At 37.5% G+C, this 27875-nt stretch overlaps 1 protein-coding gene across 3 annotated transcripts in view; it reads right to left on the bottom strand.

The window, feature by feature from the left end:
* Window positions 1–25940, bottom strand: part of GPR174 (G protein-coupled receptor 174) — a 69424-nt gene extending 43484 nt beyond the window's left edge. For 2 of the 3 annotated variants that reach the window (XM_045994592.1, XM_045994595.1), the window contains exon 1: window positions 25485–25728. The gene's annotated coding sequence lies outside the window, so the exon portion shown is untranslated. Of the gene's footprint in view, window positions 1–25484; window positions 25729–25827 lie in introns of those variants that run through there. The other variant, XM_045994593.1, reaches the window with a different exon arrangement.
* Window positions 25941–27875: the final 1935 nt, after the last annotated feature.

The raw sequence follows: 27875 nt of genomic DNA, 5'->3' as shown, positions 1-27875 counted from the left end.
AGAAACCCCAGACAGAAAATTACAAACCAACGAAGTTATGATGCCAACTGGTACTTTGTTGTGTGTAAAGGCATAGCCAGAAATACCGAAGTACCATCTGAGTGGGACAAATATGTGAGGACAAACTAGATCAATAGTTCATAGGGACAGAATTCAGTGACTGAGTGGAGTCACAGATTAATCATAAACATCATTAGACAAATCCAGCTGGAGAAAAACAGATTTTATTGAAATGGTGAATATTCTCAAGCACTTTTTTCAAGTCTTTTTTAAATTATATTTCATGGACAAAAGTCACGTAAGATATCAAAAAAGGGGTTTTAGTGTCAACAGTTTATTTTAGAAAAACCATATACCTGCAAAACTATTGTGTTATTTGCTGGCTTTTTCAACTCCCAAGACAGGCCACATAAGGTGAGGGAAACAGAGTATCAGGGTAAAACCACAGGTCAGAGAACTAGGACACCTGGTTTCTAGTCTTCACTTTATCACTAATTGGTGGTATGACTTTGGGAAAATCACTTCTGTTTCTGGACCTCAGTTTTTCATCTGTAAAATGCAATAGTTGGACTTTTTATTCCTAAGGTTCTTTTGAGTTCTGATAGTTTAAGTCTAGTACAAAATCTGATTTGCTTATCCTGGGAAAATGGTGTAGTAGGTGAATTCTAAGCTCACCTTGTCCCATAGATACACTTAGATACAACCACACCAGTGCAGCTAAACCAGGAAACAACCCAAACACTGGCCTAATAGATTCTCCACAGTTAATCCTAGGGTGGAGAATATATCAAAAATAATAGCAGCGGCAGAGATGTGGTTGTGAACCAAACTTCTGCCCAGACTAACCACAAATGGGAGGGAGAGAAGACGGAAAAAAAATGGGAAAGAAAAGGAAGAAACCCTATGCCAGTCACCCCAGACATAAGGAACATGCACTGGGAAGATAACTCCTCATAACATTTGGCTTTGAAAACCAGTGGGGCTTAACTTTGCACCATTACAATAAGCAGGTATAACTCTGGGTGCTTTAAAAATCAGCATTTTTTTCAAAGATTTTATTTATTTGCTCAACAGAGAGAAAGATCTCAAGTAGGCAGAGAGAGAGGGGGGAAGCAGGTTCCCTGCTGAGCAGAGAGCCCAATGTGGGGCTTGATCCCAGGACCCTGAGATCATGCTTGAGCCAAAGGCAGAGGCACCCCCCAAAATCAGCATTTTTAGTTGTGGAAGAGCCAGAAAGGAAACTGAGCCTTAGCCATTAAAAAGACTGAGTAATAACCCCTGCAAGACACAGCATAGAAACAGCAGCTTGAAAAAGTGCCTGGAGTATAAGGGAAGGAAATCTATTTACTAATCTCAGAATATGTGTTGGAAGAACAAGGTTCTTTAAAAGACTTCAGGAACAAATGAGCTGGTGGACACAATTTACCTCCCCACCCCCAATGTAGATATCCAGACACACCATGAAACCAACTTGAACATTCTTCACCTAACTTGGTAACACTGAAGGCCCTGCCCCTGTGTTCTCCTGCATAGTTGCCCATCCAATCTAATCTACTCATCAGTAGTCCCTCCAAAGTGATCCCTGTTTTGGTTAGAGGAAAAGATAACCACACATATCAGCTCAACTGCAGTCCCAGCAGTGGGCTCTGGGTAGATCCCTGATCCCTGATCTGACTGCTGGCCTCTCCTGTCAATAAAAACCTCACCAGGGAAAGCACAAGGAGAAAGCCTTGTAGTTTGGGGCCACTGTAACTCCAAGAGATAAAGTGAAGGCAGACATCTGAGTCTGACTACACATTCCATCCATCAAGGAAATCCTCTCAGGGAACAATGTAGGGAGAGAAATCTGCAGTTTGGAGCAACAGCAGCCCCAACAAAATGACTGAGTATAGGCATCATGTCTGACACAACTATAAGAACAAGGTAGTCCTAGACTGGCCCCTGAATGGTACAGGGACCAAAACCTGTCCACAACAGGCAAAGAGGGACACTGCAACTGACTAGACTGAAGGCAAACATGGCTCAGCCACAACATCAGGGTGCATAGAACACACAGAAGACAGCCTTGAAGTGCCTGGTCTGGGTAATCAAGGGACATTGCTCTACAAGGCATTGCAGGATCTGTTCTTCATAACACCACTAGTTTCAAGATAAGGAACATAACTGATCTTCCTAATACACAGAAACAAACACAGGAAGTTAGACAAAATCATGAAGCAGAGGGATATGTCCCAAATGGAAGAACAGGAAAAAATCACAGCAAAGATGCTAAATGGAATGGAGATAAGCAATATGCCTGATAAAGAATTCAAGGTAATGGCCCCAAGATACTTCCTGGAATTGAGAAAAGAATAGAGGATCTCTTCAATAAAGAGAAAATATTTTAAAAGAACCAGAGATGAAAAACTCAATAAATGAAATTAAAAATACACTAGAGAGAATATATAGTAGATTAGAGGAAACAGAAAAGTAGATCAGTGAGTCTGAAGACAAAATAATAGAAACAAATGAAGAAAATTGGCAAAAAGAAAAAAAAAGAACAGTGAAAAATTAGAATAAGTCAAGGGAACTGAGCAACATCATCAATAGTAGTAATTTTGGCATTATAGGTATTCCAGAAAGAAAGAGAGAGAGAGGAAAGGGGACAGAAAATTTACTTGAAGAATAATGGCTGAAGTAAGCCCAAATCTGGGGAAGGAAACAGATATCCAGATTCAAAAATCACAGAAAGCTACCAACAAAAGGAAGCCAAGGAGTTTTGCACCAAGACACATAATAATTAAAATGGCAAAATGTAGTGATAGAGAATTTTAAAAGGAACAAGAAGAAAAAAAAAGAAAAAAAAAGCAGTTGCATAATGGGGAACCCCATAAGGTAATCAGCTGATATTTCAGCAGGAACTTTGTAGGACAGAGGAGAGTGGCATGACATACTAAAAGTGCTAAAAGGGAGAAAAAAAAAAAAACAAAAAACAATGCCACAGCCAAAATTACTCTATCTAACAAGACTTTATTCTGAATAGAAGGCAAGATAGTTTCCAAGACAAACAAAAGTTTGAGTTCATCACCACTAAAATAGCTAAAAACATTAAAGGCAATTATTTGAGTGAAAAGGAAAGACCATAATCAGGGATATGAAAATTATGGAAGAAAAAAAATTACAAGTACATGAAAACATAATAAAAATGGTAGATTGATCATTTATAAAGCCAGTGTGGAGGCTAAAGCTTAAAAGCAGTAAAATGAATTATAACCACAAAAATCAGACAGGTAATTCACAAAATAAAGGGATGTATGACATGACCTTATATATATAATGCAGATGATGGAGTCAAAATTCAGTGCTTTTATAATGAAGTCAAACTTCAGTTATCATCAACTTATTATAGACTGTTATATGCGTGGGATGTTATATATAAACCTAATGGTAACCACAAATCAAAAACCTGTAACAGATTTAAAAAAAAAGTAAGGGGGTGTGGAAGGAATCCACGCATATCATTAAAGAAAGCCATCAAACTACAAGGTCAAAGAAAAAGGGGAAAAAAGGAACAGAGAAAAAATATAAAAAAATATATAAAATAATAAAAAATGTCAGTAATTACATGCTTGTCAATAGTCCAAAATCTTTGGGATGCAGGGAAATCTGTTGTAAGAAATAATATAACAATACAGGCCTACCTCAAGAATAAAAAAAAAAATCTGGAAAACAACCTAACCTTATACCTACATGTTCTAGATAAATAACAAAATAAAGTCCAAAACCAGAAGAGGAAGGGAATAATAATAATAATTAGATTAGAAATAAATGAAATAGAAACCAAAATAACAATAGAACAGATCAATAAAACCAGGAGCTGTTTCTTTGAAAAGATTGACAAAATTCATAAACCTTTAGCCAGACACACTAATTCAAATGATAAGCAAATAACTAAATAAACAAATAAATAAAATAAGAAATGAAGAAGAAATAACTGACAACACAGAAATAAAAATAATTATAAGAATAAGACAAAACATTATATGCCAATGCATCGTAAAACATAGAAGAATTGGATAAATTCCTAAAAACATGTTACTTTCCAAAACAGAATCAGGAAGTGATAAAATTAAATGAATAGACAGATTACGAACAATAAACTGAGTAAATAATCATAAACTCACAACAAACAAAAGTCCAGAAACAGAGGTCTTCACAGGTGAATTCGACCAAACACTTAAACAGTTAATACTTATTCTTCTCAAACTTTTCCAAAAAACAGAAGAGAAAAGAAGGCTTCAAAGTGCATTCTATAAGGGCAGAATTACCCTAATAACAAAAACAGATAAAGACATTAAAAAAAGAGAGCTGTAGACGTCTAATGAACATAGAAGCAAAAATCCCCAATATATTATTATCAAACCAAGTCCAATAATACCTTAAAAAAATCAGTCTCCATGATCAAATGGGATTTATTTTGGGGATACAAAGTTATTTTAGTGGGGAGGAGTCAAGATGGCAGAGAAGTAGCAGACTGAGACTACATCAGGTAGCAGGAGATCAGCTAGATAGCTTATCTAAACATTGCAAACACCTACAAATCCAAAGGGAGATCAAAGAGAAGAAGAACAGCAATTCTAGAAACAGAAAATCAACCACTTTCTGAAAGGTAGTACTGGCAGAGAAGTGAATCCAAAATGACGGGAAGATAGACCACAGGGGGAGGGGCCGGCTCCCGGCAAGCGGTGGAGCAACAGAGCACAAAATCAGGACTTTTAAAAGTCTGTTCCACTGAGGGACATTGCTCCAGAGGCTAAACTGGGATGAAGCCCATGCGGGGTCAGCGTGGCCTCAGGTCCTGCAGGGTCACAGAAGGATCGGGGGTGTCGGAGTGTCACAGAGCTCGCAGGTATTAGAACGGGGAAGCTGGCTACAGAGACAGAGCCGAGGACTGAGCTCTCAGCTCAGGGTTACCTTGAACAGGTCGCAGGCTGGATGAGCTTGGAGTGAGGCTTGAGGCCGGGGATACAGGAGTGAATGGGCGCTGTTCTCTGGGGGTGCACTGAGGAGTGGGGCCCCAGGTTCTTGGCCACTCCGGGCCGGAGAATGGGAGGCTGCCATTTTCATTCCCATCCTCCGGAACTCTATGGAAAGCGGAAAGTGTTCAGGGAACAAAAGCTCCCAAAAGCAAACACGAGTGGATTACTTAGTCCAGCCCCCGGCAAGGGTGGTGCAATTCTGCCTCGGGCAAAGACACTAGAGAGTCACTACAACAGGACCTTCCCCCAGAAGATCAACAAAAAAATCCAGCCAGGATGAAGTTCCTCTACCAAGGAAAGCAGGTTCAAAGCTAGGACAGCAGCAGATTTCCAGATGAGGAGAAAGCAAAGCAGGGAAATCTCATGATTTTCTCTCCATGATTCTTTAGTCTTGCAGTTAATTTAATTTTTTTTCAATATTTTTTTCTTTATTGTTTCTTCTGCTAATTTTTTAAACTTTTACTCTTTCCTTTTTTAACGTTTTTTTAACTAGTTCATCTAATATATATATATATATGTTTTCTTCCTTTTACATATTTTTTCGTTACTTTTTTTTCTTTTTTTCTTTTTTTTCTGAACATTTTTTTTTTATCCCCTTTCTCCCCCAAATGATTTGGGGTCTCGTCTGATTTGGTTAAAGCACATTTTCCTGGGGTCTTTGCCACCCTTTTAGTATTTTATTTGCTCCTTCAAAAACTCTTATCTGGACAAAATGACCAGGATGAAAAATTCACCACAAAAAAAAAAAAGAACAAGAGGCAGTACTGAAGGCTAGGGACCTAATCAATACAGACATTGGTAATATGTTAGATCTAGAGTTCAGATTGACAATCCTGAAGGTTCTAGCCGGGCTTGAAAAAGGCATGGAAGATATTAGAGAAATCCTCTCTGGAGATATAAAAGACCTTTCTGGAAAAATAAAAGAACTAAAATCTAACCAAGTTGAAATCAAAAAAGCTATTAACGAGGTGCAATCAAAAATGGAGACTCTCACTGCTAGGATAAATGAGGCAGAAGAAAGAATTAGTGATATAGAAGACCAAATGACAGAGAATAAAGAAGCTGAGCAAAACAGGGACAAACAGATACTGGACTACGAGGGGAGAATTCGAGAGATAAGTGAAACCATAAGACGAAACAATATTAGAATAATACGGATTCCAGAAGAAGAAGAAAGAGAGAAGGGAGCAGAAGGTATATTGGAGAGAATTATTGGAGAGAATTTCCCTAATATGGCAAAGGGAACAAGCATCAAAATCCAGTAGGTGCCAAGAACCCCCCTCAAAATCAACAAGAATAGGTCGACACCCCGTCACCTAATAGTAAAATTTACAAGTCTCAGTGACAAAGAGAAAATCCTGAAAGCAGCCCGGGAAAAGAAGTCTGTAACATACAATGGTAAAAATATTAGATTGGCAGCAGACTTATCCACAGAGACCTGGCAGGTCAGAAAGAGCTGGCATGATATATTCAGAGCACTAAACGAGAAAAACATGCAGCCAAGAATACTCTATCCAGCTAGGCTATCACTGAAAATAGAAGGAGAAATAAAAAGCTTCAGGACAAACAAAAACTGAAAGAATTGGCAAACACCGACCAGCTCTACAGGAAATATAGAAAGGGGTCCTCTAAGCAAAGAGAGAGCCTAAAAGTAGTAGATCAGAAAGGTACAGAGACAATATATAGTAACAGTCACCTTACAGGCAATATAATGGCACTAAATTCATAACTCTCACTAGTTACGCTGAAGGTTAATGGGCTAAATGCCTAAATCAAAGACAGGGGGTATCAGAATGGATAAAAAACCAAAACCCATCAATATGTTGCCTACAAGAAACCCATTTTAGACCCGAAGACACCTCCAGATTTAAAGTGAGGGGGTGGAAAATAAATTACCATGCTAATGGACATCAGGAAAAGGCTGTGGTGGCAATCCTTATATCAGATCAATTAGATTTTAAGTCAAAGACTATAATAAGAGATAAGGAAGGACATTATATCATACTCAAGGGTCTGTCCAAAAAGAAGATCTAACAATTTTAAATATCTATGCCCCTAACGTGGGAGCAACCAACTATATCAACCAATTAATAACAAAATCAAAGAAACACATCAATAATAATACAATAATAGTAGGGGACTTTAACACTCCCCTCACTGAAATGGACAGATCATCCAAGCTAAAGATCAACAAGGAAATACAGGCCTTAAATGACACACAGGACCAGATGGAAATTACAGATATATTCAGAATATTTCATCCCAAAGCAACAGAATACACATTCTTCTCTAGTGCACATGGAAGAGTCTCCAGAATAGATCACATCCTGGGTCCTAAATCAGTTCTCAACTGGTATCAAAAGATTGGGATCTTTGCCTGCATATTTTCAGACCACAATGCTCTGAAGCTAGAACTCAATCACAGGAGGAAAGCTGGAAAGAACCCAAATACATGGAGACTAAACACCATTCTTCTAAAGAATGAATGGGTCAACCAGGAAATTAAAGAAGAATTGAAAAAATTCATGGAAACAAATGATAATGAAAACACAACGGTTCAAAATCTGTGAGACACAGCAAAGGCAGTCCTGAGAGGAAAATATATAGCGGTACAAGCCTTTCTCAAGAAACAAGAAAGGTCTCAAATACACAACGTAACCCTACACCTAAAGGAGCTGGAGAAAGAACAAGAAAGAAAGCCTAAACCCAGCAGCAGAAGAGAAATCATAAAGATCAGAGCAGAAATCAATGAAATAGAAACCAAAAAGACAATAGAACAAATCAATGAAACTAGGAGCTGGTTCTTTGAAAGAATCAATAAGATTGATAAACCCCTTGCCAGACACATTAAAAAGAAAAGAGAAAGGACCCAAATAAATAAAATCATGAATGAAAGAGGAGAGATCACAACTAACACAAAAGAAATACAGACAATTTTAGGAACATACTATGAGCAATTCTACGCCAACAAATTTGACAACCCGGAAGAAATGGACGCATTCCTAGAGAGATATAAACTACCACAACTGAACCAGGAAGATACAGAAAACCTGAACAGGCCCATAACGAGTAAGGAGATTGAAACAGTCATAAAAATCTCCAAACAAACAAAAGCTCAGGGCCAGATGGCTTCCCAGGGGGATTCTACCACGCATTTAAAGAAGAACTAATTCCTATTCTCCTGAAACTGTTCCAAAAAATAGAAATGGAAGGAAAACTTCCAAACTCATTTGATGAGGCCAGCATCACCTCGATCCCAAAACCAGACAAGGATCCTACCAAAAAAGAGAACTACAGACCAATATCCCTGATGAACATAGATGCAAAAATTCTCACCAAAATACTAGCCAATAGGATCCAACAGTACATTAAAAGTATTATTCTCCATGACCAAGTGGGATTTATTCCAGGGCTGCAAGGTTGGTTCAACATCCACAAATTAATCAATGTGATACAACACATCAATAAAAGAAAGAACAAGAACCATATGATACTCTCAATAGATGCTGAAAAAGCATTTGACCAAGTACAGCATCCCTTCCTGATCAAAAGTCTTCAAAGTGTAGGGATAGAGGGCACATACCTCAATATTATCAAAGCCATCTATGAAAAACCCACTGCAAATATCATTCTCAATGGAGAAAAACTGAAATCTTTTCTGTTAAGGTCAGGAACACGGCAGGGATGTCCATTATCACCACTGCTATTCAACATTGGACTAGAAGTCCTAGCCTCAACAGCCAGACAACAAAACGAAATTAAAGGCATCCAAATCAGCAAAGAAGAAGTCAAACTATCACTCTTAATAGATGATATGATACAATATGTGGAAAAAACAAAAGACTACACTCCAAAACTTCTAGAACTTGTACAGGAGTTCAGTAAAGTGTCAGGAAATAAAATCAATGCACAGAAATCAGTTGCATTTCTCTACACCAACAGCAAGACAGAAGAAAGCATAATTAAGGAATCAATCCCATTTACAGTTGCACCCAAAACAATAAGATACCTAGGAATAAACCTAACCAAAGAGGCAAAGAATCTATATGCAGGAAACTATAAAGTACTCATGAAAGAAAATGAGGAAGACACAAGGAAAAGGAAAAATGTTCATGCTCCTGGATTGGAAGAATAAATATTGTGAAAATGTCTGTGCTACCTAAAGCAATCTACACATTTAATGCAATCCCTATCAAAATACCATCCATTTTTCCCCAAAGAAATGGAACAAATACTCCTAAAATTTATATGAAACCAGAAAAGTCCTCGAATAGCCAAGGGAATATTGAAAAAGAAAGCCAAAGTGGGTGGCATCACAATTCCAGACTTCAAGCTCTGTTCCAAAGCTGTCATCATCAAGACAGCATGGTACTGGCACAAAAACAGACACATAGATCAATAGAACAGAATACAGAGCCCAGAAACAGACCCTCAACTCTATGGTCAACTAATCTTTGATAAAACAGGAAAGAATGTCCAATGCAAAAAAGACAGCCTCTTCAACAAATGGTGTTGGGAGAACTGGACAGCCATATACAGAAAAATGAAATTGGACCATTTCCTTACACCACACATGAAAACAGACTCAAAATGAATGAAGGACCTCAATGTGAGAAAGGAATCCATCAAAATCCTTGAGGAGAACACAGGCAGCAACCTCTTCGACCTCAGCCACAGCAACGTCTTCCTGGGAACATCGGCAAAGGCAAGGGAAGCAAGGGCAAAAATGAACTATTGGGATTTCACCAAGATCAAAAGCTTTTGCACAGCAAAGGAAACAGTTAACAAAACCAAAAGACAACTGACAGAATGGGAGAAGATATTTGCAAACGATATATCAGATAAAGGGCTAGGATCCAAAATCTATAAGGAACTTAGCAAACTCAACACCCAAAGAACAAACAATCCAATCAAGAAATGGGCAGAGGACATGAACAGACATTTCTGCAAAGAAGACATCCAGATGGCCAACAGACACATGAAAAAGTGCTCCACGTCACTCGGCATCAGGGAAATACAAATCAAAACCACAATGAGATACCACCTCTCACCAGTCAGAATGGCTAAAATTAACAAGTCAGGAAATGACAGATGCTGGCGAGAATGCAGAGAAAGGGGAACCCTCCTACACTGTTGGTGGGAATGCAAGCTGGTGCAACCACTCTGGAAAACAGCATGGAGGTTCCTCAAAATGTTGAAAATAGAACTACCCTATGACCCAGCAATTGCACTACTGGGTATTTACCCTAAAGATACAAACATAGTGATCTGTAGGGGCATGTGCACCTGAATGTTTATAGCAGCAATGTCTACAATAGCCAAACTATGAAAAGAACCTAGATGTCCATCAACAGATGAATGGATAAAGAAGAGGTGGTATATATACACAATGGAATACTATGCAGCCATCAAACGAAATGAAATCTTACCATTTGCAATGATGTGGATGGAACTAGAGGGTATCATGCTTAGTGAAATAAGTCAATCGGAGAAAGACAGCTATCATATGATCTCCGTGATATGAGGATGTGGAGATGCAACGTGGGGGGTTAGGGGGATAGGAGAAGAATAAATGAAACAAGATGGGACTGGGAGGGAGACAAACCATAAATGACTCTTAATCTCACAAATCAAACTGAGGGTTGATGGGGGAGGGGGGTTGGGAGAGGGTGAGGGGGGTTATGGACATTGGGGAGGGTATGTGCTATGGTGAGTGCTGTGAAGTGTGTAAACCTGGAGATTCACAGACCTGTACCCCTGGGGATAAAAATACATGATATGTTTATAAAAAAAATAAGAAATAAATTTTTTTTTTAAAAAGTAAAAAATTAAATGTGTGGAATAAAAAAAAATCCATATTTTAAAAGTCTGCTCCATTGAGGGACATCAAACCAGACGCTAAACTGGGGTGAAGCCCATGAGGGTTCGGCGTGGACCTAGGTCCAGTGGTGTCACAGAAGGATCGGAGGTGTCTGAGTGTCGCAGTGCTGGCAGGTATTAGAGCGGGGAAGCCAGCTACAGTGACAGAACCGAGGAGTGAGCTCGCAGCTTGGGGTTACTTTGAATGGGTCACAGGCTGGGTTAGCTCAGAGCAAAGCCAGAGGCCAGGGACATGGGAGTGATTGAGCACTTCTCTGTGAGGGCACATTGAGGAGTGGGGTCCCGAGCTCTCGACTCCTCTCGGCCAGAGATTGCAAGGCCGCCATTTTCATTCCGTCCTCCAGAACTCTACGGAAAGCATTCAGGGAACTAAAGTTCCTGAAAGCAAACCTGAGAAGATTACTTAGCCAGGCCCCTGATAAGGGTGGTGCAATTCCGCCTGGGGCAAAGTCAATTGAGAATCACTACAACAGGCCCCTCCCCCAGAAGATCAACAAGAAATCCAGCCAACACCAAGTTCACTTACCAAGGCGAACAGCGGAATTCCAGAGAAGGAGAAAGCAAAGCATGGAATTCATGGTTTTCTCCCCATGATTACTTAGTCTTGGAGTTAATTTAATTTTTTTAATTTAATTTTATTTCTTCTTCCAAATTTTTTTAACTTTTACCTTTTCCTCTTTGAATGTTTTTTTAACTACTTTATCTTAACAATACTTTCATTAGAAAAATAATAACTTTTTTGGAACCTTCATTATGATAGTCATATTTTATCCTTCATTGTATCTAACTTTATTTTTGTATACACATAGGGTTTTTTCTTCAAAAAATTTGGAGTACAACTTCTTCTAATAGAACAAAATATACCCTAAATATAGCTCCGGGCTTGTTCTAGTGTCCAGCCTGAGCAAAATATTTCTACTTTCTTTTTCTTTATTCTCACAACCAACTGACTTTATCAACTACTTTATTAGAAATTAAAAAAAAAAAATTTTTCATCTTTATAGGCATATTCCATCCCTTCCTTCTGTTTACCCTTATATATGTTTTTCATTCTTTAAAATTTTGGGAGGCAGTTTCTTCTAAGAGACCAAAATACTCCCAAAATTAAGTGAGTCACCCTGATCTAGTCACCAGTCTAACATATATATTTTTTCTTTTTTATATTTTTTAAATTTGTTTTCTTTTTTTTATTTTTTTTTCTTTCTGAATTTTGTTTTATCCCCTTTCTCCCCGCCCCCCCATGATTTGGGGTCTTTTCTGATTTGGTTAAAGTGCATTTTCCTGGGGTCTTTGCCAGCCTCTTAGTATTTTATTTGCTCCTTCATATATTCTTATCTGGACAAAATGACAAGGCGGGAAAACTCACCACAAAAAAAAGAACAAGAGACAATACCAAAGGCTAGGGACTTAATCAATATGACATTGGTAATATGTCAGATCTAGATTTCAGAATGATGATTCTCAAGGTTCTAGCCAGGCTCGAAAAAGGCAAGGAAGATATTAGAGAAACCTTCTCTGGAGAGATAAAAGTCCTTTCTGGAGAAATAAAAGAAGTAAAATGTAACCAAGTTGAAAAAAAAAAGCTATTAATGAGGTGCAATAAAAAATCAAGGCTCTCACTGCTAGGATCAATGAGGCAGAAGAAAGAATTAGTGACATAGAAGACCAAATGACAGACAATAAAGAAGCTGAGCAAAAGAGGGACAAACATCTACTGACAAGGAGGGGAGAATTCGAGAGATAAGTGACACCATAAGATGAACAACATTAGAATAATAGGTCTCTCTCTGCCTGCCTCTCTGCCTACTTGTGATCTCTGTCTGTCAAATAAATAAATAAAATCTTAAAAAAAGAATAATAGGGATTCCAGAAGAAGAAGAAAGACAGAGGGGAGCAGAAGGAATATTGGAGAGAATTATTGTAGAGAATATCCCTAATATGGCAAAGGGAACAAACACAAAATCCAGGAGGTGCAGAGAACCCCCCTCAAAATCAATAAGAAAAGGTCCATACTGCATCATCTAATAGTAAAATTTACAAGACTAAGCGACAAATATAAAAATCCTGAAAGAAGCCCGGGAAAAGAAGTCTGTAACATACAATGGTAAAACTATTAGATTGGCAGCAGACTTATCCACAGAGACATGGCAGGCCAGAAAGAGCTGGCATGATATATTCAGAGCACTAAACGAGAAAAACATGCAGCCAAAAATACTATATCCAGCTAGGCTATCACTGAAAATAGAAGGAGTGATAAAAAGCTTTCAGGACAAACAAAAACTGAAAGAATTTGCTAACACCAAACCAGCTCTACAGGAAATATTGAAAGCAGTCCTCTAAGCAAAGAGAGACCCTAAAAGTAGTAGATCAGAAAGAAGAGAGACAATATACAGTAACAGTCACCTTATAGGCAATACAATGGCACTAAACTCATATCTCTCAATAGTTACCCTGAATGTTAATGGGCTAAATGCCCCAATCAAAAGACACAGGGTATCAGAATGGATAAAAAAACAAAACCCATCAATATACTGCCTACAGAAAACTCATTTTAGGCCTGAAGACACCTCCAGATTTAAAATGAGGGGGTGGAAATCAATTTAGCATGCTAATGGACATCAGAAGAAGGCTAGGGTGGCAATCCTTATAACAGATCATTAGACTTTAAGCCAAAGACTATAACAAGAGATGAGGAAGGACACTATATCATACTCAAGAGTCTGTACAACAAGAAGATCTAACAATTTTAAATATCTCTGCCCCTAACATGGAAACAGCCAACTATATAAACCAATTCATAATGAAATCAAAGAAACACATTGACAGTAATACAATAATAGTAGGGGACTTTAACACTCCCCTCACTGAAATGGACAGATCATCCAAGCAAAAGATCAACAAGGAAATAAAGGCAGTAAATGACACACTGGACCAGATGGACATCACCGAAATATTCAGAACATTTCATCCCAAAGCAGCAGAATACACATTCTTCTCTAGTGCACATGGAACACTCTCCAGAATAGATCACATCCTGGGTCCTAAATCAGGTCTCAACTGGTATCAAATATTTGGATCATTGCCTGCATATTTTCAGACCACAGTGCTCTGAAGCTAGAACTCAATCACAAGAGGAAATTTGGAAAGAACCCAAATACATGGAGACTAAACAACATCCTTTCTAAAGAATGAATGGGTCAACCAAGAAATTAAGGAAGAATTGAAAAAACTCATGGAAACAAATGGTAATGAAAACACAATGGTTCAAAATCTGTGGGACGCAACAAAGGCAGTCCTGAGAGGAAAATATGTAGCGGTACAAGCCTTTCTCAAGAAACAAGAAAGGTCTCAAGTACACAACCTAACCCTACTCCTAAGGTAGAGAAAGAACAATAAAGAAATCCTAAACCCAGCAGGAGAAGAGAAATCATAAAGATCAGAGCAGAAATCAATGAAATAGTATCCAAAAAAACAATAGAACAAATCAATGAAACTAGGAACTGGTACTTTGAAAGAATTAATAAGATTGATAAACCCCTGTCCAGACTTAACAAAAAGAAAAGAGAAAAGACCCAAATAAATAAAATCATGAATGAAAGAGGAGAGATCACAACCAACACCAAAGATATACAAACAATTATAAGAACATATTATGAACAACTCTATGGCAACAAATTTGACAATCTGGAAGAAATGGATGCATTCCTAGAGACATATAAACTCCCACAACTGAACCAGGAAGAAATAGAAAACCTGAAGAGACTTATAACCAGTAAGCAGATTTAAATAGTCATCAAAAATCTTCAAACAAACAAAAGCTCAGGGCCAGAAGGCTTCCCAGGGGAATTCTACCAAACATTTAAAGAAGAACTAATTCCTATTCTCCTGAAACTTTTCCCAAAAATAGAAATGGAAGGAAAACTTCCAAACTAATTTTATGAGGTCAGCATCACCTTGATCCCCAAACCAGACAAGGATCCCACCAAAAAAAGAGAATTATAGACCAAACTCCTTGATGCACACAGATGCAAAATTCTCACCAAAATACTAGCCAATAGGATCCAACAGTACATTAAAAGGATTATACAGCACAACCAAGTGGGATTTATTCCAGGGCTGCAAGGTTGGTTCAACATCTGCAAATAAATCAATGTGATGCAACACATTAATAAAAGAAAGAACAAGAACCATATGATACTCTCAATAGATGCTGAAAAAGCATTTGACCAAGTACAGCATCCCTTCCTGAACAAAACTCTTCAAAGTGTAGGGATAGAGGGCACATACCTCAATATCATCAATCCATCTATGAAAAACCTACCACAAATATCATTCTCAATGGAGAAATACTGAAAGCTTTTCTGTTAAGGTCAGGAACACAGCAGGGATGTACATTATCACCATTGCTATTCAACATAGTACTAGAGGTCCTAGCCTCAGCAATCAGACAACAAAACGAAATTAAAGGCATCCAAATTGGCAAAGAAGAAGTCAAACTATCACTCTTCGCAGATGATATGATAGCATATGTCGAAAACCCAAAAGACTCCACTCTAAAACTGCTGGAACTTGTACAGGAGTTCAGTAAAGTGTCAGGAAATAAAATCAGTGCACAGAAATCAGTTGCATTTCTCTACACCAACAGCAAGACAGAAGAAAGCATAATTAAGGAATCAATCCCATTTACAGTTGCACCCAAAACAATAAGATACCTAGGAATAAACCTAACCAAAGAGGCAAAGAATCTATATGCAGGAAACTATAAAGTACTCATGAAAGCAAATGAGGAAGACACAAGGAAAAGGAAAAATGTTCATGCTCCTGGATTGGAAGAATAAATATTGTGAAAATGTCTGTGCTACCTAAAGCAATCTACACATTTAATGCAATCCCTATCAAAATACCATCCATTTTTTCCCCAAAGAAATGGAACAAATACTCCTAAAATTTATATGAAACCAGAAAAGTCCTTGAATAGCCAAAGGAATATTGAAAAAGAAAGCCAAAGTGGGTGGCATCACAATTCCAGTCTTCAAGCTCTGTTCCAAAGCTGTCATCATCAAGACAGCATGGTACTGGCACAAAAACAGACACATAGATCAATAGAACAGAATACAGAGCCCAGAAACAGACCCTCAACTCTATGGTCAACTAATCTTTGATAAAACAGGAAAGAATGTCCAATGCAAAAAAGACAGCCTCTTCAACAAATGGTGTTGGGAGAACTGGACAGCCATATACAGAAAAATGAAATTGGACCATTTCCTTACACCACACATGAAAACAGACTCAAAATGAATGAAGGACCTCAATGTGAGAAAGGAATCCATCAAAATCCTTGAGGAGAACACAGGCAGCAACCTCTTCGACCTCAGCCACAGCAACGTCTTCCTAGGAACATCACCAAAGGCATGGGAAGCAAGGGCAAAAATGAACTATTGGGATTTCACCAAGATCAAAAGCTTTTGCACAGCAAAGGAAACAGTTAACAAAACCAAAAGACAACTGACAGAATGGGAGAAGATATTTGCAAACGATATATCAGATAAAGGGCTAGGATCCAAAATCTATAAGGAACTTAGCAAACTCAATGCCCAAAGATCCCACAGAGGGATTAATGTTAGGTCAAGTGACCAAACTTTCCTTCATTTATAAAATATTAAAAATCAGTAACACATAAATTTAACCCCAACATTCTTAGAAAAATGAGAAAACTGCTAATACCGTAGAATGCAGTGAGGGAAAAAAAAAAAGATTAAACAACAACAATAATAGCCTTGGCTATTCGGGGTCTTTTGTGTTACATACAAACTTTAGAACTCTTTGTCCTAGCTCTGTGAAAATCACTCTTGGTATTTTGATAAAGATTGTATTAAATATGTAGATTGTTTTGGGTAGTATAGACATTTAATATTTGTTCTTACAATCCATGAGCATGGAATGTCTTTCCATTTCTCTGTGTCATCTTCAATTTTTTTATCAGTGTTTTATAGTTTTGAAAGTACAGATCTTTCACTTTTTTAACCAGATATTTCTTATAAGTTAATGACTTACATTTATATGATAAAATAATTCTTACACTTTATTTATAGGACATTAATGGCAATGATTTACTGCTTAGAGTATAAAATCATTTTTAGGTGACATAAGGTGACGTGTGAGTTGGTTCTTTAAAACTAAATATTTTGGGCACCTGGGTGGCTCAGTTGGTTAAGTGATTGCCTTTGGCTCGGGTCGTGATCCTGGAGTCCTGGGATTGAGTCCCACATCAAACTCCCTGCTCAGCAGGAAGTCTGCATCTACTGCTGACTTCTTTCCTCTCATGTTCTCTCTCTCTCTCATTCTCTCTCTCTCCCAAATAAATAAATAAAATCTTTAAAAAACTAAATATTTTGGGACGCCTGGGTGGCTCAGTGGGTTGGGGCCGCTGCCTTCGGCTTGGGTCATGGTCTCAGGGTCCTGGGATCGAGCCCCGCATCGGGCTCTCTGCTCACCAGGGAGCCTGCTTCCTCCTCTCTCTCTCTGCCTGCCTCTCTGCCTACTTGTTATCTGTCAAATAAATAAATTAATAAAATCTTTAAAAAAAAAACTAAACATTTTGAGTACCTTCTCTATTTTGAAAATGTCAGACCAAATGGTGTGTCAGAAAATATATGATGCAAAACGTGCCCTCCTGGGTGTTGTGCAAAAAGAATGAATACTGTTACGCTGAAAAAAAAATAAATAAATAAAAAGGGAAAAAAAAATAATAATAAAAAAAAAAAAAAGAAAAAAGAAAATATATGATGTATGAAAAACAAACCAATTTATTATTTTTCAGATGTGTTTTTTAAATACCCATTTATTCTAAATCTGTAGGAGGAAATGTTTTTTTGACATTTCTGATTGATGTCACATCAATATGTATAAACAAAGCCAATATGTGTAAATAAAGCCACTCTGGTTACAAAAGTGAATAAAGTAAGACAATGATTGCAAACTACAGAAATGTTTTGTTTTAAATTAAGCTTCACAACTCTAAACTTTGAGTTATATTATAAAGCTGTAGTGATCAAAACAGTATGGTACCGTCACAAAAATAGACACATAGATCAACAGAATGGAAAACCCAGAAATGACCCCACAACTATATGGTCAATTAATCTTCAGCAAAGCCAGAAAGAACACCCAATGAGAAAAAGTCCCTTCAACATATGGTGTTGGGAAAAAACTGGACAGCAATAAGCAAAAGATTGAAACTGGACCATTTTCTTAACACCACACCAAAAAATAAATTCAGAAAGAATGAAAGACCTGCATATAAGACATGAAACCACAGAAATCCTAGAGAAGGACAGGCAGTAACATCTTTGATATTAGTCATAACATGTTTTTTTTTTTTTCCTAGATATATCTCCTTAGGCAAGGAAAACAAAAGCAAAGAATAAACTATTGGGACTTTATCAAAATAAAAAGCTTCTGAACAGAGAAGGAAAGAATTGTCAAAACTAAAAGGCAACCTATGGAATGCCAGAAGATATTTTTAAATGGCGTATCTGATAAAGGGTTAGTATCCAAAGTCTATAAAGAATTTAAAAACTAAATACCCAGGGGCCCCGGGTGGCTCAGTGGGTTAAAGCCTCTGGCTTCAGCTCGGGTCATGATCCTAGGGTCCTGGGACCGAGCCCCACATTGGGCTCTCTACTCAGCGGGGAGCCTGCTTCCCTCTCTCTCTCTCTGCCTGCCTCTCTGCCTACTTGTGATCTCTGTCTGTCAAATAAATAAATAAAATCTTTAAAAACAAAAAAAACTATACACCCCAAAATTGGATAATCAAATTAAAAATGGACAGAAAACATGAATAGACATTTTTTTTCCAAAGAAGACATAGAAATCGCTAACAGTCATATGAAAAGATGCTCAACATCACTGATCATCAGGGAAATGAAAATCAAAACTACAATGAGATATCACCTCACACCAGTCTGAATGGTAAAAATCAACTGCACAAGAAACAATAGGTGTTAGGGAGGATGTGGAGAAAGGGGAACCCTCTTGGTAGAAGTGCAATGTGGTGTAGACACTGTGGAAAATATTACGGAAGTTCCTCAAAGGATAAAATAGAACTTACCTTAAAATCCAGCAATTGCACTGCTAGGTATTTACCCAATGGATACAAAATACTGATTTGTAGGGTTACATGCACCCCAATATTTATAGCAGCATTATCTATAATAGCAAAATTATGCAAACAGCCCAAGTGTTTGTCTACCAATGAATACACAAACACACACACACACACACACACACACACACACACACCATGCAATATTACTTACCATAAAAAGAATGAAATCTTTTCATTTGCAGTGATGTGCATGGAACTACGGAATATTATGCTAAGTGAAATAAGTCAGTCAGAGAAAGACAAATACCACTTGATTTCACTCATATGTGGAATTCAAGAAACAAAACAAAGGAACATAAGGAAAAAATAGAAAGGGAAGCAAACCAAGGAACAGACTCTTAACTATAGAAAACAGAGTGATGGTTACTAGAGGCGAGGTGAGTGGTGGGGATGGGTAAAATAGGACATGGGGATTAAGAAGTTCACTTGTTGTGATGAGCATAGGGTATTGTACAGTAATGTTGAATCACTAAATTGTATATTAAGCTATATGTTATTAAGCTGTATGTTAACTAACTGGAATTTAAATAAAAACTTTTAAAACAGAAACATCTGGTAATATATTGTTAGCTTTATAGAAATACCTGAATGTGACCTGCAAAGTAAAGCTGAAAATAATTCTAGCTAAGTATTTATAATTATAACAAAATTAAATGCTTTCTTCTGTTGCTGAGAATGTGGAGGAAGCCTTGTCATTCCCTTCCATAAACAGTGTGACACTGAGCAAAAACTGTTGAAAGAAACAAATATATTGTCAAAAATTAAGAAAGGAATTGAAGGGATTTTTGAGTTAATGGTTGACATTTGCATATATTTTAGGGACCTAAAGGGATAGTAATTATGCTGTCCAAGATACAGTTGAAATTGAATGGGAAGGCTAGGCTCATGCTCTGAGCAGGAGCCATTCTTATCATGATTTGCCAAATAATCATGAGCAATGGTTTAAACATTTGTTTTCTCACTAGCTAATTAGATTTAGAGAATTTCTTGACCCATATCCATCTCCAGCATCTATACGGACTTGGTTTTGGTTAAAAACCAAGTACTTCTGATTATTTCTCAGGAACTATTTCTACATCTTGATTTGTAGCAGTTTATGCTAATGTGGTCATTGCTACAAGTAAAAGTTATTCTTCTGAAGCACACTCTCCTCTCTGGATTATCTTTCAATGACTATATCAAGAGAACTCACTTTAATTTTCAAATCCCAGATATCATGATGTTATACAATAAGCAGTAATAGTTAAGCCACTAATGACTACATCCTCTTCTGGATTCACATACCACAAATTATTATATTAACTTCTTCACACTTTATTCTAAGTCTGTTTTGCCTTTATGCTTACCCTATAATCTTGACTCCACTCAAACATGGAATCTCCTAGAACTCAGGACTTCCTGAGTACTTTCTCTTGTCTTATAGCTTGGCCAAACTATTGCCTTGGCATATGATATAGCACATAAACATCAAGTACATGGCCAGGACTGTGTTAATTTTGCAACATTGTGCATATTCATTTTCATTTTAGGTTTTTTTCTTTCCTATGGGCATAGTAGAATAATTATCTCCTACTCTTGCAAGGAAACAGTGGCAGTGGCAGACCCCAGCAAAACAAAATTTGTTACATTATAAGGTCCTTGGGAGAACCCTGAAAAGTGCCCCTTTATTCTTGAGCAATTTCTAAATAACACATTTTAACATTTCCCAATGAATAATACATGCTTCTCTTAATCCTCAAGCCTTGTTAAGTGGTAAGAAAAAGTGAAATGAGCACTGGATGAGGTGTCAGAGATGTAGGTTGTAGCCTTTTCTCTGTCATAGACTCATAGAGGTACTTGGCCCAGTCATTTCAATTATCTGAGCCTCAGTTTTTCCAACTGTAAAACGAAAACTGTGAATGTATGCCATGTTTCAAGCGTAAAATAATCTTAGATGTTTTCCATTTCTCCCATCAATGAAAGGATTTGAATCTGTTTCTGACAATTTTCTTTGTCTCAGTGTTTGCAGACTGATTCTCTAAACCTATGACACAAGAAAAAGGCTTTTGGGAGGTCACTTTAAAGGGCAAGGGAAACAGCAGTATCTGTGGTCCCCTCTTTCAGAATTAGTGGGATTTATTCCAGGGCTGCAGGGTTGGTTCAACATCCGCAAATCAATCAATGTGATAGAACACATTAATAAAAGAAAGAACAAGAACCATATGATACTCTCAATAGATGCTGAAAAAGCATTTGACAAAGTACAGCATCCCTTCCTGATCAAAACTCTTCAAAGTGTGGGGATAGAGGGCACATACCTCAATATTATCAAAGCCATCTATGAAAAACCCATCGCAAATATCATTCTCAATGGAGAAAAACTGAAAGCTTTTCCATTAAGGTCAGGAACACGGCAGGGATGTCCATTATCACCACTGCTATTCAACATAGTACTAGAAGTCCTAGCCTCAGCAATCAGACAACAAAAAGAAATTAAAGGCATCCAAATTGGTAAAGAAGAAGTCAAACTATCACTCTTCGCAGATGATATGATACTATATGTGGAAAACCCAAAAGACTCCACTCCAAAACTGCTAGAAATTGTACAAGAATTCAGTAAAGTGTCAGGATATAAAATCAATGCACAGAAATCAGTTGCATTTCTGTACACCAACAACAAGACTGAAGAAAGAGAAATTAAGGAGTCAATCCCATTTACAATTGTACCCAAAACTATAAGATACCTAGGAATAAACCTAACCAAAGAGACTAAGAATCTATACACAGAAAATTATAAAGTACTCATGAAAGAAATTGAGGAAGACACAAAAAAATGGAAAAATGTTCCATGCTCCTGGATTGGAAGAATAAATATTGTGAAAATGTCTATGCTACCTAAAGCAATCTACACATTTAATGCAATCCCTATCAAAATACCATCCATTTTTTTCAAAGAAATGGAACAAATAATCCTAAAATTTATATGGAACCAGAAAAGACCTCGAATAGCCAAAGGAATATTGAAGAACAAAGCCAAAGTTGGTGGCACCACAATTCCGGACTTCAAGCTCTATTACAAAGCTGTCATCATCAAGACAGAATGGTACTGGCACAAAAACAGACACATAGATCAGTGGAACAGAATAGAGAGCCCAGAAATCGACCCTCAACTCTATGGTCAACTAATCTTCGACAAAGCAGGAAAGAATGTCCAATGGAAAAAAGACAGCCTCTTCAATAAATGGTGCTGGGAAAATTGGACAGCCACATGCAGAAAAATGAAATTGGACCACTTCCTTACACCACACACGAAATAGACTCCAAATGGCTGAAGGACCTCAATGTGAGAAAGGAATCCATCAAAATCCTTGAGGAGAATGCAGGCAGCAACCTCTTCGACCTCAGCCGTAGCAACATCTTCCTAGGAACAACGGCAAAGGCAAGGGAAGCAAGGGCAAAAATGAACTATTGGGATTTCATCAAGATCAAAAGCTTTTGCACAGCAAAGGAAACAGTTAACAAAACCAAAAGACAACTGACAGAATGGGAGAAGATATTTGCAAACGACATATCAGATAAAGGGCTAGTGTCCAAAATCTATAAGGAACTTAGCAAACTCAACACCCAAAGAACAAACAATCCAATCAAGAAATGGGCAGAGGACATGAACAGACATTTCTGCAAAGAAGACATCCAGATGGCCAACAGACACATGAAAAAGTGCTCCACGTCACTCGGCATCAGGGAAATACAAATCAAAACCACAATGAGATATCACCTCACACCAGTCAGAATGGCTAAAATTAACAAGTCAGGAAATGACAGATGCTGGCGAGGATGCAGAGAAAGGGGAACCCTCCTCCACTGTTGGTGGGAATGCAAGCTGGTGCAACCACTCTGGAAAACAGCATGGAGGTTCCTCAAAATGTTGAAAATAGAACTACCCTATGACCCAGCAATTGCACTACTGGGTATTTACCCTAAAGATACAAACATAGTGATCCGAAGGGGCACGTGTACCCGAATGTTTATAGCAGCAATGTCTACAATAGCCAGACTATGGAAAGAACCTAGATGTCCATCAAGAGATGAATGGATAAAGAAGATGTGGTATATATACACAATGGAATACTATGCAGCCATCAAAATAAATGAAATCATGCCATTTGCGACGACATGGATGGAACTAGAGCGTATCATGCTTAGTGCAATAACTCAATCGGAGAAAGACAACTATCATATGATCTCCCTGATATGAGGACATGGAGAAGCAACATGGGGGGGTAGGTGGATAGGAGAAGAGTAAATGAAACAAGATGGGATTGGGAGGGAGACAAACCATAAATGACTCAATCTCACAAAACAAACTGGGGGTTGCTGGGGGGAGGTGGGATTGGGAGAGGGGGAGCAGGCTATGGACATTGGGGAGGGGAGGCGAACCATAAGAGACTATGTACTCTGAAAAACAACCTGAGGGTTTTGAAGGGTCAGGGGTGGGAAGTTGGGGCAACCTGAGGGTTTTGAAGGGTCAGGGGTGGGAGGTTGGGGGAACAGGTGGTGGGTAATGGGGAGGGCACGTTTTGCATGGAGCACTGGGTGTTGTGCAAAAAGAATGAATACTGTTACACTGAAAAAATAAATAAAATGGAAAAAAAAAAGCAAAAAAAAAAAAAGAAGAAGAAAGAGTTAAATTCCCTTTCGTACTCTGAGTATCTGATTAATGTCAAAACTGTCTATGAGAGGAATGCAGAAAGCATGCTTCTTTCTCCTATTCATTTCAGTCACCTAGTTCAAAGGGGGAAAATTCTTAAGGGTCTCTAGGTGAAAATTCAGTGAATTTTTGGAGCAGTCAATGTCCCATTTGTATTTTTCATTCACCTTTACAATATTCAGTACCATATTGTACCAGCCCAAACAGGATAGGTATATTAGATGATTCCTGTCTCACAGAAATAATGCTGAAAACATATAGCAAATTAGAGCAGTACAAGTGTTTCAAAGTGCAAAAAATATTTTCTATAATTAAAAAAATACCCTCCCCCCAGACACAAACTTCTTGAAGGATGGTTTTTATGTGCTCCAGGTATCTGCTAGTGTGGCCGGTGGAATCTTTCCTTCAGCTGAAAAACTTGAATCCTATCTATAAAATTAATACCTTTGCCACAATACCTGATATTTATAGCAGCTGAAGGAAAGAAATACTTCTTACTGAATGATACAAAGCTCTCTAACAAATGTAACTCTAATTGATTAAAATTATACCTTTTTTCTTTGTGAAAAAGATTCAAGCAATATAAAATGAAGTCCATGGAAAAAATAATAAAAAAAACTAATATAAGGTCCATGCACACCATTGTTAAGAGCAGAGAAAGGAACAGGAAAATTATTTGAGATTTCATCCTGGATCACGTTGGAAACCCATCCTTTCATTTTTTTTTTAAATTACCCTTTCTTTTTTCATAATCTCTGAATGCATCTCCCAACACTTCCATGCTACTGATAACCCCATCATTTGGTTTTAAGTTAGAAGGCACCTTCCTCAATATTTCTACTTGAGCACAGAAGAGGGAAAAAAATGCAAACCAGGAAACTACTAAATACAAAATAAGTTAATTATGTGTATCTAAAGATGTAAATTTAACCTAAAATCATTTAGCTCATTGTTGTTTCTTTTAATGTACTGATTATTCTGATAGATACAGCTCATCTATGAGAAAGTCAACTATATATCTTGTCTTATTTCTTTTCTCTCATTATAATTGTGTTTTGTTGTCATTGTTGTTCTGCAGAGCATTCTTTGAAAGCAGAATCTCTACACTTAACTACAATTCACATTTTTAGTAAAAATATATAACTTATACAAGCTGATAAGAACATGCATCCGTATTAGTAAAGGTCCTGAGACATTATAGCTCTTGTTTTTTAATCACAAGCTCATTTTGAAACTAACAGAAACCATACCATTTTAATCATTTAGTAGATAAAAATATCACCTCCAAAAAGTTGTAACAAAGAGTAGATGAAAAATATTCTGCACATTCTGCAAGTGACTCTACTTAATACCAAGTTGGTTAATTTATGAGTGTTCATGGGTATATTTTATTCAATATCAATTGAGTGAAACACATTAGGAAAAATCTTTCCATGTCAAACTTACATTTCTTCCTATTCTAAGTTACTCCCCCTCCCACATCAAGTGGCCAACTGTATGTCTCTGTGTATATATATATATCTATAGATATATATATACACACACAGTTGTTGTTGTTGTTCATAAAAATACTAAGGAAATGACATACTAGGATGGTCCAGGTTCATGATATCCATACCACCCTTAGAACTGACAGGTTATCCAGAATCTGGTATGAAGAGACCAATTCTAGATATTAACAGTAAAAGACTCAGATAAGATCTAAATATTCATTAAAAAAGGAGCCTACCGTTTCAGTTTCTGTTTTCTTCAGAGATCTCCAAAGAATTCAAGCGACAACCGCTCCAACAAGGGTGCTACTGATATATGCATAGATTCCAGCTCTCTGTTCTGAGAAAGAAACAATCTAATCCTTTCTCACTACCAAAAAAAAAAAAAAAAGGAAATAAAGACTAAATGAAAGAAGAGAGAAAGAAAAAAAGTAAGAGAAAGAAAAGAAAAGGGAGGAGGGAGGGAGGTACAGAAGGAGGGGGGGAAGAATAAAAAGAAAACAAAATTTTAAAGCCAAAAGAAAAATGAAGATAGCAAAAGGAAAAACAAAACAAAACAAAACAAAAACCTCTCAGTATTACTTAACCACTACCATGTTGGAAAACATGGTAGTGAGATGTCAGAGTGAAATATGCAAGCCTCTGTGCACACTGAACATTTCCGTTTTCCAGGAGGTTAGCTTGAGCTAGCAAGCTCGCTGGTGCTCAGTCTCTCTCTCTCTCTGATTAATGATGCAGAACTATGCTATGGGCTGTACATAAAGCCTGCTATACTTCACACTTAGCAAAGAAACCGTTGTTTCTATTTATAGGACCACCGTTCATTGTTCATTGTCTTCTAATCTTGTGGTTGCACTAAGCTTTGAGTTTGTGACAATAGGTGGCCTATTTGTTTATGGAGCCTTTTGCAGAAGTTATCTACCCTCTGACCCCTTTCACAGATAGTAGGCCATTGCAATCTTCACTGTGATCTTTTCTCTCGGACTGTAATCTTCACTGTGATCTTTTCTCTCAGACCCTCATATATGTAGTGTTGAGGTACCAAAGTAGATACTCCTTACCTAAAGTTGTCCTTAGGTAGCTCCTAGTAGGAGAGTTCAAAGTGGAAATAACTTCTGCCTAAGGTATTCTTAGATGTGTAGACCTTTAAAACCCAAGATTAAAATAAATACTCTACTCTTTAAGAAAAACTTGAAGATACATAACTAACCTCCCACTTCCTGTTCCTCCACTCCCCATTCCTCCCAGGGTCCTGGGCCAGGAAGTACAAGTAAACACCCATTTCCTCTCAGTAGTTAGGGATAACTGGGTGAAAAGAGCATGATTTCCTGCAGCCCAGACCCTTAGCCACAGCCTATTGAAGATGGTGTTCCAAGTAGCCTCAGAGCTCTAGAACCCAGCACCACACTATATTAGACACCTAACATATCACCACCGGCAGCAGGATCCCTGAGAGATGAACAAGGGGCAAGTGAAGGCAATCTCCAAGACTTAAGTAGTATTTTTGACCAGAGCAAGGGACCTTTTCATATAGACCATGGAAGAAAGAAGTATATTAATGCAGGTCCAGCATCATGCCAGGACATACATTCACAGTATATTAAAGGAAGCATCTGTAGAACTTTGCCTCAAAATATTTTCTTTACTAATGCCTGAAACACAAGTCCTTTGGAGGCAAGAATTTCCTTCTTCATGAGTCTTAATCTTCAAATCCTGACACTTGGAATATACTTATTTGAAAACATTGGTGTGAATGAATTTATTAGAATTAGAAATATGAGACTAGATGGTGGGAGCAGGATATAAAAGAAAAATAAAAAGATTCCAGGACACAAAACTGAATTACAAAAACAATATTTAATGATTTTGCACTAAGCTAGCTATGGTGAGAATAGGTCTCAGCAATTGTAGTAAATATAGGAGAAAGGGTCAAATTAATCTATGTTTGCATTAAGTCAGATATATTGACAACAGATCACAATTCATTGTCTCTGTTGTACCTTTTTATTCTGTACTTCACAGTCTGGCAGAATAGGGCATTAATGCTTTATTTGCTTATTTAAAGAAAATTTTCCCATTTACTTTTTCCTATGTCTTGAGTTTATTTTAGTGCTTTCTCCCTTCACTCTGACTTAACTTCATTCAGCAAACATCTACTGAGTAACTGCTAAATGAAGGCCAGTAGATTAAATATAGCTGAAGAAGAGAGAATGAAGAGAAAAGAGTAGGAGAGAGCTGATCAAACAAAAGGACAACATTTTAGAATGTGGTTAAGCAGATAAGACATTATGTAGTTGCCTCAAATATAAGGCAACATACATGTCATAAGGACCTAAAAATGTCATATCTACTGCTGTAAGATTTTACAGAAGTCAGGGATGTTGGGGCAGAGGGAGGCTTGGATAAGGAATGGAATTTCAGGGTACAAGTCAGGCAAGACTTCCAGGAGAATAAGAGATTGGGCTGGGCCTATTAACAATAGCAGGACTTCAATAAGCACAGAACAGAAAGATATATTTTCAGATTACTAAAGCCTATAAATTTTGCATTTTGTATAGGCTCACCTTTTATTATCTTCATTTTCTTCCTGTCTGCTTCCACCAAGTAAGGTTTAGGCATGGACATATCAG

Source organism: Meles meles, chromosome X (assembly GCF_922984935.1).
Source record: "Meles meles chromosome X, mMelMel3.1 paternal haplotype, whole genome shotgun sequence".
NCBI classification, from domain to species: Eukaryota; Metazoa; Chordata; class Mammalia; order Carnivora; family Mustelidae; genus Meles; species Meles meles.
Note: the sequence above shows the minus strand (reverse complement) of the source record. Positions and strands in the feature narration are given on the sequence as shown.